The 19,509-nt window shown below is 35.5% G+C and overlaps 4 non-coding genes across 4 annotated transcripts; 2 read left to right on the top strand and 2 right to left on the bottom strand.

The window, feature by feature from the left end:
* Positions 1 to 4,839: 4,839 nt before the first annotated feature.
* Trnam-cau (transfer RNA methionine (anticodon CAU)) lies at positions 4,840 to 4,911 on the bottom strand. The gene has a single exon. It is a non-coding gene; the product is annotated as a tRNA-Met (tRNA).
* Positions 4,912 to 5,629: 718 nt separating this feature from the next.
* Trnas-gcu (transfer RNA serine (anticodon GCU)) lies at positions 5,630 to 5,711 on the top strand. Its single transcript has one exon. It is a non-coding gene; the product is annotated as a tRNA-Ser (tRNA).
* A 6,638-nt stretch (positions 5,712 to 12,349) lies between these two features.
* Trnam-cau (transfer RNA methionine (anticodon CAU)) lies at positions 12,350 to 12,421 on the bottom strand. Its single transcript has one exon. It is a non-coding gene; the product is annotated as a tRNA-Met (tRNA).
* Positions 12,422 to 13,139: 718 nt separating this feature from the next.
* Positions 13,140 to 13,221, top strand: Trnas-gcu (transfer RNA serine (anticodon GCU)). Its single transcript has one exon. It is a non-coding gene; the product is annotated as a tRNA-Ser (tRNA).
* The last annotated feature ends 6,288 nt before the right edge of the window (positions 13,222 to 19,509 follow it).

Raw genomic sequence — 19,509 nt, 5'->3', positions numbered from 1 at the left:
TTCCTCCAAATTGCAAAATATTTTGTCATGCATGTACATCATTATGAGATCGATCCTAAAATAACTACATGCAACGAAGAAATTAGGCACTTACTTAAATTAGATAACGTTTGTAATGATGAATAGGTATGTAGAGTGAAATCTATTATTGTTGAGGGAAAGAGTAAAATATTTTAGTGAACAACTCACTTAGTGGATAATGCAAAATATAAAAGTAAGAATTCTCGCTCCTATACAGTACGAAGAGAAAGAAAGAAAGTTTCCAAGAATTGTATAGATGTCAAGACAAAATGATTTTATTTTCTGTAAAATTTACCGCTAAAGATTCATTTGATATCAATACATATGAAGAACTCGAACAACAATGAAGTGACTAAGAAATAAGATTGTTTTGAGGTGTTATACCGAGATTTTAATCCAGTTTGGTGACTGAAAGTGACGCAAATAGCAAATACTTTCCAAATCCTGAAAAATATCAACAAAAACGAGATGTTATTAAGGAATCCATTGATGGCTTTGGCTCACTTGTTTCAAATGAAAATCAAATATTAAAATACGTTTATAAGTTTTATTGTATTTTGTAATTATCGAACACAGTTGATGAGAGTTGTAAAGAATCAGTTTTAATCTTGGTAAATTCATCCATACCTGCTGATGATACGTATTTGAGTAGGGTCATACAAGGGTTGATAAAATACATGCAGCTATAAATATAATGTCTAAAATTAGATATTTTGGTCTGGTTAAATCGATAAGGTAGTTGTATTTTACAACGTTTTAAATTATGAATATGATAATCTGTTAGAGATTTTTTTCTTCTTCAGATCGTTAACAAGGAATCAATTACGTCATGGGCAGTGAGATTTGATACAATATCATTTTTTACAACACCAAGAGCGACTAAAGAAGCTGGAAATATTGGCGAAATATAAGACTATTTAATGTAGATGATACAATTTTGGCGAGGGTTATGGCTCATGGTTTGAAATGGGTATTACCCAAAATTATGCCTCTAATTCAGACATGCTCTGTAGTTTGAAGGGATATTGCTGATACAACATTCACTGTAGGAGATGTCATTGCTATGACCTAGAGGGACAACATCGATGGATATACCTTAACAATTGATAAAAGCAAAGTTTTTGACAGAGTCAAAAGTTTGTCTCATTCACATAAATTTTGGATTTGGTCAAATTTTTATTCAGCCGCTATTAAAGACAGTGTTAAATGCAGTGTGCATCTAACACCATTCTTTCCGATTAAAACTTCTTTCTGATAAGGCTGTTCTCTATCGGTAATGCTATATATAATGCCAGTTGAACGTTAAGGGTGATACTAGAGTGGCAAATGTATTTTTTCTAGTGAGTAAATGTCTCCAAAACAAAATACACTACTCCAAAAGGAAACAGCGGCTGGTTTACGGAAAATCAAGCTACTTGAAAGCGAGTAAAACATTTGTGCTATACATGAACAGAAGTCATACAATTTAGTATCACCTCTGTGTAATAAGTTTCAAATTTAGACAAAGTGTTATTCTAACTGAGCTCCAGCACTAGTTCCCAAAATTAAGATAACGTGATCACAATGTTGAAATTGGAGCTGTCTGCAGAATTCAACCGAGACTGCCTGATGAATTAAATAAAAGTTCCGTTTGTTTTCTTTATTCCCTTTTGAACCATATCCTTTACAATATAAACCAAGTACAATAAATGATTGATTAATAGATTCTTTCTTTGCTAATGTCATGGTTGTACCATCGGCATGTTGAAAGACTTTACTTGTACTGCTAGACAATAGAAATAGAGCAACATTGACATAATAATTTATAATTATAGCGAGCCCTAAATGTTCCGCTTCAAATAAATATAGCATAGTTAGTATAGGGCAACTTTGGAGGACTGAATGTTTAATTGAAAAGGCTTTCATTAAATGCATTTAACACTGTTTCTAATTTCAATATAAACTATTTGTATCCATTAAATAAAGCTGTCACCAAACCCGAATTGTCGTAAAAGAGATACCAGTATGAATGGTTGACTCTGTGAAAAGCTTTTTCGTGATCAGTTTCATCACCTCTTTCTTCACCATCTGCACCCTGTATTACTTCATCAACCTCGTGTTCATCATCTTCTAGAACTTGAATCCCCAATCTGTCTTCCTTTGTGGCAACGTCAGCAATTCGGTAATTAATTTCTTCAATTTAATCATTTAGCATGTAACATCTTTAGGCAGTTGCATTTCTTAAGTCATATTTCCCACATGAACACAAATAAAGAAAATTTCCACAATTGTCAGAGCTTTGCCTTTTGTACTTCCTAGGAACATGACGCTGTTTCCAACAGTTGTGGCACACGAAATGTGTGCAATCTGTCATCATGCGACCCGGGTCAAGACAAAAAGAGCGCACCTTTACTTGATTATCATGCAATAACTTAACGAACTAATGGTCACTTACAGTTTGATGCTTCCGACTGTAGGGCTAAGATTTTATCTCTTTTGGAAAACTGTATTTTACATAATATTACAAATCTATGTTCTTAATCTAAGTAATAGAAAAGATGTAAATCCAGCAAGTATTGTAAAATGTAACAAATACTTTCTCTAGAATACGAAATAAAACATGTAATAACAAATAATAAATATTAAAAAAATAACAAACAATCAAAATTAAATATCCAAAACAAAAATGCGTCACGTCTGTCACAAGATTTCTAGGGTAGTATCTATCCTGAATGGGAGATAGGAATTCCACTCCGTATTCTCTTATCTTGATACCGATCTCTTCGTCGGAAACGTGTGCAAGTAAGAGAGGTATTGACACAATAATAGTGTCAGAATATGAGGAAGTACAGTCATAGTTATCACTGTCAATTCCACTTTAGATTATACTCTTTATTTGGCAACGTAACCTCATACAAATTTGAAACTTTCGGCACAACTACATAGAAAGACATTTTGTTTTTTCGTTGATTGATTGGATCGTGACAGTTGTTATGTCCCAAGCATAGGTAGGGCGTATTTCTAAAGCTAGTCACATGATCACATCTATTCATTCCGCGCTGACGTAGATTTCTTGTGACCAGAGATTCATACTCCAAAACTCTCTTCAGTCAGTTTGTCTTTCGATGTCAATGCGTCTCACAAACAACTGAATATCCAATTTGCCGTAATTATAGACAGGGTAGCTTGAATCGAACAACACATTGCAGATAGCTCTCGATCGGATTATGCAAAGTCACATATTGTTTCATTGAGAAAGACACATTTCCTTGTTTAAAATAATCCGATATCGAGTAGTAGAAAATAATTGATACATCTTATTTATGACAATGATATATGGGCGTGTTTGGGATTTAAGGCAGTCATAAAGTCTAGTACACCCCGGTAAAACATTTTATGGAAACAACAACACTAACCTCTTAGCTGCATTAGTTGACTACCTAATCAATTGTTTATAATGAACGTTCTAGTTCCATTAGTTGCCTCCCTTGATTCGACAAAAGAAAAACGATTGACCCCCTCCTGCAACAATTGAATAAATGGCGAATCCGAAAGGAGGATTGCGTTTTACTAAGGAGCATATATCAGATGGGACTTTCACAACCAAATGTGCCATTCTTCTTAATTTATTATTATTATTATTATTATTATTATTATTATTATACCCTTGATAACTGTTTATCTACTGTTCTAAATATGAAGTTGAAAGGGACTTATTTTTCATGTCCTTAAATAAGCAGCACTTAAACGTCCTCCATATGTTTCACAGACAAATGTTTTTGTGCATGGGAACAAATTTGATATAATGTCAACATGAATATCGATGTTTCTGGCTGTATTTGAACAACCTCTCATTTTAAATTCTGATAATTCATGTGGTTGGAAAATATTCATGTTCACATAACTTATAAAGGCAGGAATTGTTTGTGTTTAGGACGTTGTTTGTGAATCAAATCCTGAGATCAAAGCGAAAAATACAGAAAACTTACAATTGTATAATAGAAAGTATACCTTTAGAATGACACAAAAGAATCAAACCCCACCGTGACCAATTGAAGAAATACTATGTATCCCAAAATTGATAGCAAATTGTATGACCTCTATTCATATACACCACAATTATTTTACAGGCTCATCTAAAGTTTAATTTTCGAGAACCAGCCTCCGTTTCCTTCCGGAGCAGGATATCAAGTTTGGAAACATGTAATCACTGGAAATGTGTAAATTTGCCTTTTAAGAGCACATATTGTATGGATTAACGAAAAATTGAAACAAAATAAATTCCATTTTTAATATGGCAATGTCATGTCAGAGGTCAAAACTTTTCGGCACTTTTGGGTGGGATCGCAGGGGTGGTTCAGTATGTATTTTTCACAGGGAGCGCAAAGAAGACCGCAAGCTGACTGTGGGATTTAGCAGCTAGTGAGGGCCAGGGAGACAAACACTCATTTTTGTCTTGGGGTGGGGAAGGGTGATGCCGGCGGTGGGGTGGGAAACACGGGGAGGCTTGTCCACCTGATCACTGTCGAACGTTCCAATGCTATATCATTACATGCCACATTGTTTTTCGTTTGACCTTTTGTTATATTTCACTTTAGCTGCATGTACATTTGACATTTTATTATTGCTAGAACGGTGTAGAAGGTCCAAATTCGCACCAAAAAAGCCGTCATTGAAGCGTGAAAAGTAAATTACATTGACCCACATTTTATATATGAAATCAGATACATATTTACTGAATGTGCCTTTTATTTATATTTTTGTGCCTGAAGATAAATGATAATTTGATGTTATGAATTTAAAATTAAAAACAAAAAACAAAAACCAAATAAAAGTGATTAGCAGAGCGTGGTTTCGATCCACGGACCTCTGGGTTATGGGCCCAGCACGCTTCCACTGCGCCACTCTGCTGTTAGTTGTTATTGTTGTTGTTATAGGGTTTAACGCCATTTTTCAGCACAAGATAGGCTATACATGGCGGCCAGTATTAATGGTGGAGGAAGAACCCGGGAAAACCCCGGAAAGAACCACCGACCCACGAGAAGCTACCGGCAAGCTTTCTCACATGTCCACATTGGCCGAGCCCGAGACTCGAACCCACGCAGACAGAGGTGAGATGGCAGTGATCCGTGACGGAGAGCGCTTTAGACCACTCGGCCACTCGGCTCTGCTGTTAGAAAACATTGATTTTTATAACTTTAAAAAAAAATGGAACTGATATTCACTTATCTGATGTAATACTTACCGAAGTGATGAATACAACGAATGTTCGTGCGAGTTTTTTCCCTTGCCTAACAATCCATTGATATGAACATGCTTGCTCACTAAGGGACCGACCATGTATTTGTTTCTGTTTATTGGGTGGGTAGGTGGGTAATGTTGAGTTTTCTCCCAGCCAGGAGAATTGTTTTAATTTACCTGAAGATATATATTTCTTCTTTTAAAGAATATCATGCACTAGGTTCTTTATGTGCACATCAGTTAGAGCTAGGATGGTTCGACGGTTAGAATTTTTTTCTGTCTGAAAAAGACATATATTGAATCGTGAATATCAGACAAAAGTTGTGTGTGGTTTAGGCCAGGTAGCTATAGATCACTCCCTAAATAGTGTACTCATCAAAATACACCGGACGAGGTGGCCGAGTGGTTAAGGCGATGGACTGCTAATCCGTTGGGGTCTCCCCGCGTGGGTTCGAATCCCATCTTCGTCGATATACATTTTATCTGATGTGTAGAACTTTTAGTTATGACTACAAACCGTATTCATCAATATTGTAATGTGATATCGTCACGTCAGAAAGAAAACACGCCTAATGATGTCTCCATGATTTCTTTTTGGTGGTTTGTGTCTTGAATAGACTGACGTTTTGTGCATGTTTGTGACAGGTTTGTGTATTGACCTGTTCCGGCTGCATATTTATAATCGAGTTGTACTTTTTGTGCGTGTGGAACATTTTATCTCCCACAGGAGAAAAAAAACAACAACAACATTTCTTGGCATTGAAATAAAGTCCCAGTAGTGCTAACATGCATGCGGGAAGTGTAGCCAAATATCAATGCCGCGAATCGGCCGATTAGCAGAAACATTTAAGGTTGCGAGCAAGGCAAAAGGGATCAAGCTAAGGTTTGGGAGGGTAAGGGGTGATGTGTTTCCAAAATTCCAAAACGGCACCAAAGCACACGCGTATGTGTCTGTTTACTAGAAGTGTGTGTAATACCCATTAAAACGATGGTCAAATTTTAAGTAACAGGAGACTGTACGTTTGTATACTCGGATAGTCTTGGACAACAATCTAAAATTGCGGTTAATGTTAAGAAGATCAAATAAACTGATGTTATCAGAAGTGTAGAAGAAATGACGGGGAAAATGTTCGTTTATGTAGCTGTCCTTTCACCTGTTCATACTTTAAGTACCTGTGTACCAAACTGATTAAAATCAGATCTCCGCTGTTACCAAATGAAGATCTGACAGCCATCGCTTAGAAGGCATATTCTGGTACCTATGCTATTACCATAATTGCTAATTTTATCAACCAGTCAGATGAGGTCTAATATCTTTGCGTTTTGAGAAAGAGCACCGTGGGTGAAAAGCATGAATGTGTATCGAACGATTTGATTCACTTTCAGATTTTTTGAAAGTTGTATTTCCATTGGCTAATTTAATGGTCACCTGAATGTCATTCTTCAGTGGTCATCGTCAGATCTTCACGTAGGACAGCGGAGATCTGATTTTATCAGATTGGTGTCTATGTTGACCGGGGTATATATATTCCTCTTCATATTCTTTCTAATTTCTACTTATTTCTTCTTCTGAAAGGTACACATGTACATCAAGTATGAACATGTGAACGTAATACCTTCCAGATGTATAGCGCACAAGCAATGGACTCTCTCCAGTTCACTTATATTCTGAGGGCTAGGGTTAAATTAAGTTTCACAATAATACAACGTTCATGGAAGTTTCATGTAAAATATAATTTGTGAGCCGACTAATTCCATACCTGTGTACTCCAATATTAATAAAACCAATAACGTACTTGCAAGTTTATCTTTAACCTCTTTAAGTTCTGTATATAATCTGCTATACTTAGACACGTTAACACCAAAATGTCTACATAACTGCTGTTTCTGGAGCACTCTCAAAATCCAAGAACCATTTTCACTTGTTTCGTTTGTAGTCAGACGACTTTTCGGTGAACACAACGATCTTAGGTTTCTAGAAGTTATATCCAAATGCCGACTTTATGGAGTGCACGTTGCATATAAAACAGTATCTGATCCACTAATACCGTGTGCAACAATTGTGGAGACCAATACGAGTTATAGCACTACCTTGGTAGGTGGTTACAATAGCTGCAATTGATCGGCATAAGAAACACATACATATCGATGATATTGCTATTCGAGAGCTTCATAATTACTGTTTGATAGCAATATTTACGATCACTGGAGATCAAGAGAGAATGGTACTAGGCGAACTATGGAAGTGCAGGATGGACTATATCTTAAATTCCTCCAAATTGCAAAATATTTTGTCATGCATGTACATCATTATGAGATCGATCCTAAAATAACTACATGCAACGAAGAAATTAGGCACTTACTTAAATTAGATAACGTTTGTAATGATGAATAGGTATGTAGAGTGAAATCTATTATTGTTGAGGGAAAGAGTAAAATATTTTAGTGAACAACTCACTTAGTGGATAATGCAAAATATAAAAGTAAGAATTCTCGCTCCTATACAGTACGAAGAGAAAGAAAGAAAGTTTCCAAGAATTGTATAGATGTCAAGACAAAATGATTTTATTTTCTGTAAAATTTACCGCTAAAGATTCATTTGATATCAATACATATGAAGAACTCGAACAACAATGAAGTGACTAAGAAATAAGATTGTTTTGAGGTGTTATACCGAGATTTTAATCCAGTTTGGTGACTGAAAGTGACGCAAATAGCAAATACTTTCCAAATCCTGAAAAATATCAACAAAAACGAGATGTTATTAAGGAATCCATTGATGGCTTTGGCTCACTTGTTTCAAATGAAAATCAAATATTAAAATACGTTTATAAGTTTTATTGTATTTTGTAATTATCGAACACAGTTGATGAGAGTTGTAAAGAATCAGTTTTAATCTTGGTAAATTCATCCATACCTGCTGATGATACGTATTTGAGTAGGGTCATACAAGGGTTGATAAAATACATGCAGCTATAAATATAATGTCTAAAATTAGATATTTTGGTCTGGTTAAATCGATAAGGTAGTTGTATTTTACAACGTTTTAAATTATGAATATGATAATCTGTTAGAGATTTTTTTCTTCTTCAGATCGTTAACAAGGAATCAATTACGTCATGGGCAGTGAGATTTGATACAATATCATTTTTTACAACACCAAGAGCGACTAAAGAAGCTGGAAATATTGGCGAAATATAAGACTATTTAATGTAGATGATACAATTTTGGCGAGGGTTATGGCTCATGGTTTGAAATGGGTATTACCCAAAATTATGCCTCTAATTCAGACATGCTCTGTAGTTTGAAGGGATATTGCTGATACAACATTCACTGTAGGAGATGTCATTGCTATGACCTAGAGGGACAACATCGATGGATATACCTTAACAATTGATAAAAGCAAAGTTTTTGACAGAGTCAAAAGTTTGTCTCATTCACATAAATTTTGGATTTGGTCAAATTTTTATTCAGCCGCTATTAAAGACAGTGTTAAATGCAGTGTGCATCTAACACCATTCTTTCCGATTAAAACTTCTTTCTGATAAGGCTGTTCTCTATCGGTAATGCTATATATAATACCAGTTGAACGTTAAGGGTGATACTAGAGTGGCAAATGTATTTTTTCTAGTGAGTAAATGTCTCCAAAACAAAATACACTACTCCAAAAGGAAACAGCGGCTGGTTTACGGAAAATCAAGCTACTTGAAAGCGAGTAAAACATTTGTGCTATACATGAACAGAAGTCATACAATTTAGTATCACCTCTGTGTAATAAGTTTCAAATTTAGACAAAGTGTTATTCTAACTGAGCTCCAGCACTAGTTCCCAAAATTAAGATAACGTGATCACAATGTTGAAATTGGAGCTGTCTGCAGAATTCAACCGAGACTGCCTGATGAATTAAATAAAAGTTCCGTTTGTTTTCTTTATTCCCTTTTGAACCATATCCTTTACAATATAAACCAAGTACAATAAATGATTGATTAATAGATTCTTTCTTTGCTAATGTCATGGTTGTACCATCGGCATGTTGAAAGACTTTACTTGTACTGCTAGACAATAGAAATAGAGCAACATTGACATAATAATTTATAATTATAGCGAGCCCTAAATGTTCCGCTTCAAATAAATATAGTATAGTTAGTATAGGGCAACTTTGGAGGACTGAATGTTTAATTGAAAAGGCTTTCATTAAATGCATTTAACACTGTTTCTAATTTCAATATAAAATATTTGTATCCATTAAATAAAGTTGTCACCAAACCCGAATTGTCGTAAAAGAGATACCAGTATGAATGGTTGACTCTGTGAAAAGCTTTTTCGTGATCAGTTTCATCACCTCTTTCTTCACCATCTGCACCCTGTATTACTTCATCAACCTCGTGTTCATCATCTTCTAGAACTTGAATCCCCAATCTATCTTCCTTTGTGGCAACGTCAGCAATTCGGTAATTAATTTCTTCAATTTAATCATTTAGCATGTAACATCTTTAGGCAGTTGCATTTCTTAAGTCATATTTCCCACATGAACACAAATAAAGAAAATTTCCACAATTGTCAGAGCTTTGCCTTTTGTACTTCCTAGGAACATGACGCTGTTTCCAACAGTTGTGGCACACGAAATGTGTGCAATCTGTCATCATGCGACCCGGGTCAAGACAAAAAGAGCGCACCTTTACTTGATTATCATGCAATAACTTAACGAACTAATGGTCACTTACAGTTTGATGCTTCCGACTGTAGGGCTAAGATTTTATCTCTTTTGGAAAACTGTATTTTACATAATATTACAAATCTATGTTCTTAACCTAAGTAATAGAAAAGATGTAAATCCAGCAAGTATTGTAAAATGTAACAAATACTTTCTCTAGAATACGAAATAAAACATGTAATAACAAATAATAAATATTAAAAAAATAACAAACAATCAAAATTAAATATCCAAAACAAAAATGCGTCACGTCTGTCACAAGATTTCTAGGGTAGTATCTATCCTGAATGGGAGATAGGAATTCCACTCCGTATTCTCTTATCTTGATACCGATCTCTTCGTCGGAAACGTGTGCAAGTAAGAGAGGTATTGACACAATAATAGTGTCAGAATATGAGGAAGTACAGTCATAGTTATCACTGTCAATTCCACTTTAGATTATACTCTTTATTTGGCAACGTAACCTCATACAAATTTGAAACTTTCGGCACAACTACATAGAAAGACATTTTGTTTTTTCGTTGATTGATTGGATCGTGACAGTTGTTATGTCCCAAGCATAGGTAGGGCGTATTTCTAAAGCTAGTCACATGATCACATCTATTCATTCCGCGCTGACGTAGATTTCTTGTGACCAGAGATTCATACTCCAAAACTCTCTTCAGTCAGTTTGTCTTTCGATGTCAATGCGTCTCACAAACAACTGAATATCCAATTTGCCGTAATTATAGACAGGGTAGCTTGAATCGAACAACACATTGCAGATAGCTCTCGATCGGATTATGCAAAGTCACATATTGTTTCATTGAGAAAGACACATTTCCTTGTTTAAAATAATCCGATATCGAGTAGTAGAAAATAATTGATACATCTTATTTATGACAATGATATATGGGCGTGTTTGGGATTTAAGGCAGTCATAAAGTCTAGTACACCCCGGTAAAACATTTTATGGAAACAACAACACTAACCTCTTAGCTGCATTAGTTGACTACCTAATCAATTGTTTATAATGAACGTTCTAGTTCCATTAGTTGCCTCCCTTGATTCGACAAAAGAAAAACGATTGACCCCCTCCTGCAACAATTGAATAAATGGCGAATCCGAAAGGAGGATTGCGTTTTACTAAGGAGCATATATCAGATGGGACTTTCACAACCAAATGTGCCATTCTTCTTAATTTATTATTATTATTATTATTATTATTATTATTATTATACCCTTGATAACTGTTTATCTACTGTTCTAAATATGAAGTTGAAAGGGACTTATTTTTCATGTCCTTAAATAAGCAGCACTTAAACGTCCTCCATATGTTTCACAGACAAATGTTTTTGTGCATGGGAACAAATTTGATATAATGTCAACATGAATATCGATGTTTCTGGCTGTATTTGAACAACCTCTCATTTTAAATTCTGATAATTCATGTGGTTGGAAAATATTCATGTTCACATAACTTATAAAGGCAGGAATTGTTTGTGTTTAGGACGTTGTTTGTGAATCAAATCCTGAGATCAAAGCGAAAAATACAGAAAACTTACAATTGTATAATAGAAAGTATACCTTTAGAATGACACAAAAGAATCAAACCCCACCGTGACCAATTGAAGAAATACTATGTATCCCAAAATTGATAGCAAATTGTATGACCTCTATTCATATACACCACAATTATTTTACAGGCTCATCTAAAGTTTAATTTTCGAGAACCAGCCTCCGTTTCCTTCCGGAGCAGGATATCAAGTTTGGAAACATGTAATCACTGGAAATGTGTAAATTTGCCTTTTAAGAGCACATATTGTATGGATTAACGAAAAATTGAAACAAAATAAATTCCATTTTTAATATGGCAATGTCATGTCAGAGGTCAAAACTTTTCGGCACTTTTGGGTGGGATCGCAGGGGTGGTTCAGTATGTATTTTTCACAGGGAGCGCAAAGAAGACCGCAAGCTGACTGTGGGATTTAGCAGCTAGTGAGGGCCAGGGAGACAAACACTCATTTTTGTCTTGGGGTGGGGAAGGGTGATGCCGGCGGTGGGGTGGGAAACACGGGGAGGCTTGTCCACCTGATCACTGTCGAACGTTCCAATGCTATATCATTACATGCCACATTGTTTTTCGTTTGACCTTTTGTTATATTTCACTTTAGCTGCATGTACATTTGACATTTTATTATTGCTAGAACGGTGTAGAAGGTCCAAATTCGCACCAAAAAAGCCGTCATTGAAGCGTGAAAAGTAAATTACATTGACCCACATTTTATATATGAAATCAGATACATATTTACTGAATGTGCCTTTTATTTATATTTTTGTGCCTGAAGATAAATGATAATTTGATGTTATGAATTTAAAATTAAAAACAAAAAACAAAAACCAAATAAAAGTGATTAGCAGAGCGTGGTTTCGATCCACGGACCTCTGGGTTATGGGCCCAGCACGCTTCCACTGCGCCACTCTGCTGTTAGTTGTTATTGTTGTTGTTATAGGGTTTAACGCCATTTTTCAGCACAAGATAGGCTATACATGGCGGCCAGTATTAATGGTGGAGGAAGAACCCGGGAAAACCCCGGAAAGAACCACCGACCCACGAGAAGCTACCGGCAAGCTTTCTCACATGTCCACATTGGCCGAGCCCGAGACTCGAACCCACGCAGACAGAGGTGAGATGGCAGTGATCCGTGACGGAGAGCGCTTTAGACCACTCGGCCACTCGGCTCTGCTGTTAGAAAACATTGATTTTTATAACTTTAAAAAAAAATGGAACTGATATTCACTTATCTGATGTAATACTTACCGAAGTGATGAATACAACGAATGTTCGTGCGAGTTTTTTCCCTTGCCTAACAATCCATTGATATGAACATGCTTGCTCACTAAGGGACCGACCATGTATTTGTTTCTGTTTATTGGGTGGGTAGGTGGGTAATGTTGAGTTTTCTCCCAGCCAGGAGAATTGTTTTAATTTACCTGAAGATATATATTTCTTCTTTTAAAGAATATCATGCACTAGGTTCTTTATGTGCACATCAGTTAGAGCTAGGATGGTTCGACGGTTAGAATTTTTTTCTGTCTGAAAAAGACATATATTGAATCGTGAATATCAGACAAAAGTTGTGTGTGGTTTAGGCCAGGTAGCTATAGATCACTCCCTAAATAGTGTACTCATCAAAATACACCGGACGAGGTGGCCGAGTGGTTAAGGCGATGGACTGCTAATCCGTTGGGGTCTCCCCGCGTGGGTTCGAATCCCATCTTCGTCGATATACATTTTATCTGATGTGTAGAACTTTTAGTTATGACTACAAACCGTATTCATCAATATTGTAATGTGATATCGTCACGTCAGAAAGAAAACACGCCTAATGATGTCTCCATGATTTCTTTTTGGTGGTTTGTGTCTTGAATAGACTGACGTTTTGTGCATGTTTGTGACAGGTTTGTGTATTGACCTGTTCCGGCTGCATATTTATAATCGAGTTGTACTTTTTGTGCGTGTGGAACATTTTATCTCCCACAGGAGAAAAAAAACAACAACAACATTTCTTGGCATTGAAATAAAGTCCCAGTAGTGCTAACATGCATGCGGGAAGTGTAGCCAAATATCAATGCCGCGAATCGGCCGATTAGCAGAAACATTTAAGGTTGCGAGCAAGGCAAAAGGGATCAAGCTAAGGTTTGGGAGGGTAAGGGGTGATGTGTTTCCAAAATTCCAAAACGGCACCAAAGCACACGCGTATGTGTCTGTTTACTAGAAGTGTGTGTAATACCCATTAAAACGATGGTCAAATTTTAAGTAACAGGAGACTGTACGTTTGTATACTCGGATAGTCTTGGACAACAATCTAAAATTGCGGTTAATGTTAAGAAGATCAAATAAACTGATGTTATCAGAAGTGTAGAAGAAATGACGGGGAAAATGTTCGTTTATGTAGCTGTCCTTTCACCTGTTCATACTTTAAGTACCTGTGTACCAAACTGATTAAAATCAGATCTCCGCTGTTACCAAATGAAGATCTGACAGCCATCGCTTAGAAGGCATATTCTGGTACCTATGCTATTACCATAATTGCTAATTTTATCAACCAGTCAGATGAGGTCTAATATCTTTGCGTTTTGAGAAAGAGCACCGTGGGTGAAAAGCATGAATGTGTATCGAACGATTTGATTCACTTTCAGATTTTTTGAAAGTTGTATTTCCATTGGCTAATTTAATGGTCACCTGAATGTCATTCTTCAGTGGTCATCGTCAGATCTTCACGTAGGACAGCGGAGATCTGATTTTATCAGATTGGTGTCTATGTTGACCGGGGTATATATATTCCTCTTCATATTCTTTCTAATTTCTACTTATTTCTTCTTCTGAAAGGTACACATGTACATCAAGTATGAACATGTGAACGTAATACCTTCCAGATGTATAGCGCACAAGCAATGGACTCTCTCCAGTTCACTTATATTCTGAGGGCTAGGGTTAAATTAAGTTTCACAATAATACAACGTTCATGGAAGTTTCATGTAAAATATAATTTGTGAGCCGACTAATTCCATACCTGTGTACTCCAATATTAATAAAACCAATAACGTACTTGCAAGTTTATCTTTAACCTCTTTAAGTTCTGTATATAATCTGCTATACTTAGACACGTTAACACCAAAATGTCTACATAACTGCTGTTTCTGGAGCACTCTCAAAATCCAAGAACCATTTTCACTTGTTTCGTTTGTAGTCAGACGACTTTTCGGTGAACACAACGATCTTAGGTTTCTAGAAGTTATATCCAAATGCCGACTTTATGGAGTGCACGTTGCATATAAAACAGTATCTGATCCACTAATACCGTGTGCAACAATTGTGGAGACCAATACGAGTTATAGCACTACCTTGGTAGGTGGTTACAATAGCTGCAATTGATCGGCATAAGAAACACATACATATCGATGATATTGCTATTCGAGAGCTTCATAATTACTGTTTGATAGCAATATTTACGATCACTGGAGATCAAGAGAGAATGGTACTAGGCGAACTATGGAAGTGCAGGATGGACTATATCTTAAATTCCTCCAAATTGCAAAATATTTTGTCATGCATGTACATCATTATGAGATCGATCCTAAAATAACTACATGCAACGAAGAAATTAGGCACTTACTTAAATTAGATAACGTTTGTAATGATGAATAGGTATGTAGAGTGAAATCTATTATTGTTGAGGGAAAGAGTAAAATATTTTAGTGAACAACTCACTTAGTGGATAATGCAAAATATAAAAGTAAGAATTCTCGCTCCTATACAGTACGAAGAGAAAGAAAGAAAGTTTCCAAGAATTGTATAGATGTCAAGACAAAATGATTCTATTTTCTGTAAAATTTACCGCTAAAGATTCATTTGATATCAATACATAGGAAGAACTCGAACAACAATGAAGTGACTAAGAAATAAGATTGTTTTGAGGTGTTATACCGAGATTTTAATCCAGTTTGGTGACTGAAAGTGACGCAAATAGCAAATACTTTCCAAATCCTGAAAAATATCAACAAAAACGAGATGTTATTAAGGAATCCATTGATGGCTTTGGCTCACTTGTTTCAAATGAAAATCAAATATTAAAATACGTTTATAAGTTTTATTGTATTTTGTAATTATCGAACACAGTTGATGAGAGTTGTAAAGAATCAGTTTTAATCTTGGTAAATTCATCCATACCTGCTGATGATACGTATTTGAGTAGGGTCATACAAGGGTTGATAAAATACATGCAGCTATAAATATAATGTCTAAAATTAGATATTTTGGTCTGGTTAAATCGATAAGGTAGTTGTATTTTACAACGTTTTAAATTATGAATATGATAATCTGTTAGAGATTTTTTTCTTCTTCAGATCGTTAACAAGGAATCAATTACGTCATGGGCAGTGAGATTTGATACAATATCATTTTTTACAACACCAAGAGCGACTAAAGAAGCTGGAAATATTGGCGAAATATAAGACTATTTAATGTAGATGATACAATTTTGGCGAGGGTTATGGCTCATGGTTTGAAATGGGTATTACCCAAAATTATGCCTCTAATTCAGACATGCTCTGTAGTTTGAAGGGATATTGCTGATACAACATTCACTGTAGGAGATGTCATTGCTATGACCTAGAGGGACAACATCGATGGATATACCTTAACAATTGATAAAAGCAAAGTTTTTGACAGAGTCAAAAGTTTGTCTCATTCACATAAATTTTGGATTTGGTCAAATTTTTATTCAGCCGCTATTAAAGACAGTGTTAAATGCAGTGTGCATCTAACACCATTCTTTCCGATTAAAACTTCTTTCTGATAAGGCTGTTCTCTATCGGTAATGCTATATATAATGCCAGTTGAACGTTAAGGGTGATACTAGAGTGGCAAATGTATTTTTTCTAGTGAGTAAATGTCTCCAAAACAAAATACACTACTCCAAAAGGAAACAGCGGCTGGTTTACGGAAAATCAAGCTACTTGAAAGCGAGTAAAACATTTGTGCTATACATGAACAGAAGTCATACAATTTAGTATCACCTCTGTGTAATAAGTTTCAAATTTAGACAAAGTGTTATTCTAACTGAGCTCCAGCACTAGTTCCCAAAATTAAGATAACGTGATCACAATGTTGAAATTGGAGCTGTCTGCAGAATTCAACCGAGACTGCCTGATGAATTAAATAAAAGTTCCGTTTGTTTTCTTTATTCCCTTTTGAACCATATCCTTTACAATATAAACCAAGTACAATAAATGATTGATTAATAGATTCTTTCTTTGCTAATGTCATGGTTGTACCATCGGCATGTTGAAAGACTTTACTTGTACTGCTAGACAATAGAAATAGAGCAACATTGACATAATAATTTATAATTATAGCGAGCCCTAAATGTTCCGCTTCAAATAAATATAGCATAGTTAGTATAGGGCAACTTTGGAGGACTGAATGTTTAATTGAAAAGGCTTTCATTAAATGCATTTAACACTGTTTCTAATTTCAATATAAACTATTTGTATCCATTAAATAAAGCTGTCACCAAACCCGAATTGTCGTAAAAGAGATACCAGTATGAATGGTTGTCTCTGTGAAAAGCTTTTTCGTGATCAGTTTCATCACCTCTTTCTTCACCATCTGCACCCTGTATTACTTCATCAACCTCGTGTTCATCATCTTCTAGAACTTGAATCCCCAATCTGTCTTCCTTTGTGGCAACGTCAGCAATTCGGTAATTAATTTCTTCAATTTAATCATTTAGCATGTAACATCTTTAGGCAGTTGCATTTCTTAAGTCATATTTCCCACATGAACACAAATAAAGAAAATTTCCACAATTGTCAGAGCTTTGCCTTTTGTACTTCCTAGGAACATGACGCTGTTTCCAACAGTTGTGGCACACGAAATGTGTGCAATCTGTCATCATGCGACCCGGGTCAAGACAAAAAGAGCGCACCTTTACTTGATTATCATGCAATAACTTAACGAACTAATGGTCACTTACAGTTTGATGCTTCCGACTGTAGGGCTAAGATTTTATCTCTTTTGGAAAACTGTATTTTACATAATATTACAAATCTATGTTCTTAATCTAAGTAATAGAAAAGATGTAAATCCAGCAAGTATTGTAAAATGTAACAAATACTTTCTCTAGAATACGAAATAAAACATGTAATAACAAATAATAAATATTAAAAAAATAACAAACAATCAAAATTAAATATCCAAAACAAAAATGCGTCACGTCTGTCACAAGATTTCTAGGGTAGTATCTATCCTGAATGGGAGATAGGAATTCCACTCCGTATTCTCTTATCTTGATACCGATCTCTTCGTCGGAAACGTGTGCAAGTAAGAGAGGTATTGACACAATAATAGTGTCAGAATATGAGGAAGTACAGTCATAGTTATCACTGTCAATTCCACTTTAGATTATACTCTTTATTTGGCAACGTAACCTCATACAAATTTGAAACTTTCGGCACAACTACATAGAAAGACATTTTGTTTTTTCGTTGATTGATTGGATCGTGACAGTTGTTATGTCCCAAGCATAGGTAGGGCGTATTTCTAAAGCTAGTCACATGATCACATCTATTCATTCCGCGCTGACGTAGATTTCTTGTGACCAGAGATTCATACTCCAAAACTCTCTTCAGTCAGTTTGTCTTTCGATGTCAATGCGTCTCACAAACAACTGAATATCCAATTTGCCGTAATTATAGACAGGGTAGCTTGAATCGAACAACACATTGCAGATAGCTCTCGATCGGATTATGCAAAGTCACATATTGTTTCATTGAGAAAGACACATTTCCTTGTTTAAAATAATCCGATATCGAGTAGTAGAAAATAATTGATACATCTTATTTATGACAATGATATATGGGCGTGTTTGGGATTTAAGGCAGTCATAAAGTCTAGTACACCCCGGTAAAACATTTTATGGAAACAACAACACTAACCTCTTAGCTGCATTAGTTGACTACCTAATCAATTGTTTATAATGAACGTTCTAGTTCCATTAGTTGCCTCCCTTGATTCGACAAAAGAAAAACGATTGACCCCCTCCTGCAACAATTGAATAAATGGCGAATCCGAAAGGAGGATTGCGTTTTACTAAGGAGCATATATCAGATGGGACTTTCACAACCAAATGTGCCATTCTTCTTAATTTATTATTATTATTATTATTATTATTATTATTATTATTATTATTATTATTATACCCTTGATAACTGTTTATCTACTGTTCTAAATATGAAGTTGAAAGGGACTTATTTTTCATGTCCTTAAATAAGCAGCACTTAAACGTCCTCCATATGTTTCACAAACAAATGTTTTTGTGCATGGGAACAAATTTGATATAATGTCAACATGAATATCGATGTTTCTGGCTGTATTTGAACAACCTCTCATTTTAAATTCTGATAATTCATGTGGTTGGAAAATATTCATGTTCACATAACTTATAAAGGCAGGAATTGTTTGTGTTTAGGACGTTGTTTGTGAATCAAATCCTGAGATCAAAGCGAAAAATACAGAAAACTTACAATTGTATAATAGAAAGTATACCTTTAGAATGACACAAAAGAATCAAACCCCACCGTGACCAATTGAAGAAATACTATGTATCCCAAAATTGATAGCAAATTGTATGACCTCTATTCATATACACCACAATTATTTTACAGGCTCATCTAAAGTTTAATTTTCGAGAACCAGCCTCCGTTTCCTTCCGGAGCAGGATATCAAGTTTGGAAACATGTAATCACTGGAAATGTGTAAATTTGCCTTTTAAGAGCAGATATTGTATGGATTAACGAAAAATTGAAACAAAATAAATTCCATTTTTAATATGGCAATGTCATGTCAGAGGTCAAAACTTTTCGGCACTTTTGGGTGGGATCGCAGGGGTGGTTCAGTATGTATTTTTCACAGGGAGCGCAAAGAAGACCGCAAGCTGACTGTGGGATTTAGCAGCTAGTGAGGGCCAGGGAGACAAACACTCATTTTTGTCTTGGGGTGGGGAAGGGTG

The sequence above is a fragment of the Sinohyriopsis cumingii genome, unplaced genomic scaffold (genome assembly GCF_028554795.1).
Source record: "Sinohyriopsis cumingii isolate HCF-2022 unplaced genomic scaffold, ASM2855479v2 utg000646l, whole genome shotgun sequence".
Lineage (NCBI taxonomy): Eukaryota > Metazoa > Mollusca > Bivalvia > Unionida > Unionidae > Sinohyriopsis > Sinohyriopsis cumingii.
The sequence above is the reverse complement of the archived record's forward strand: the minus strand, read 5'-3'. Positions and strand labels throughout refer to the sequence as shown.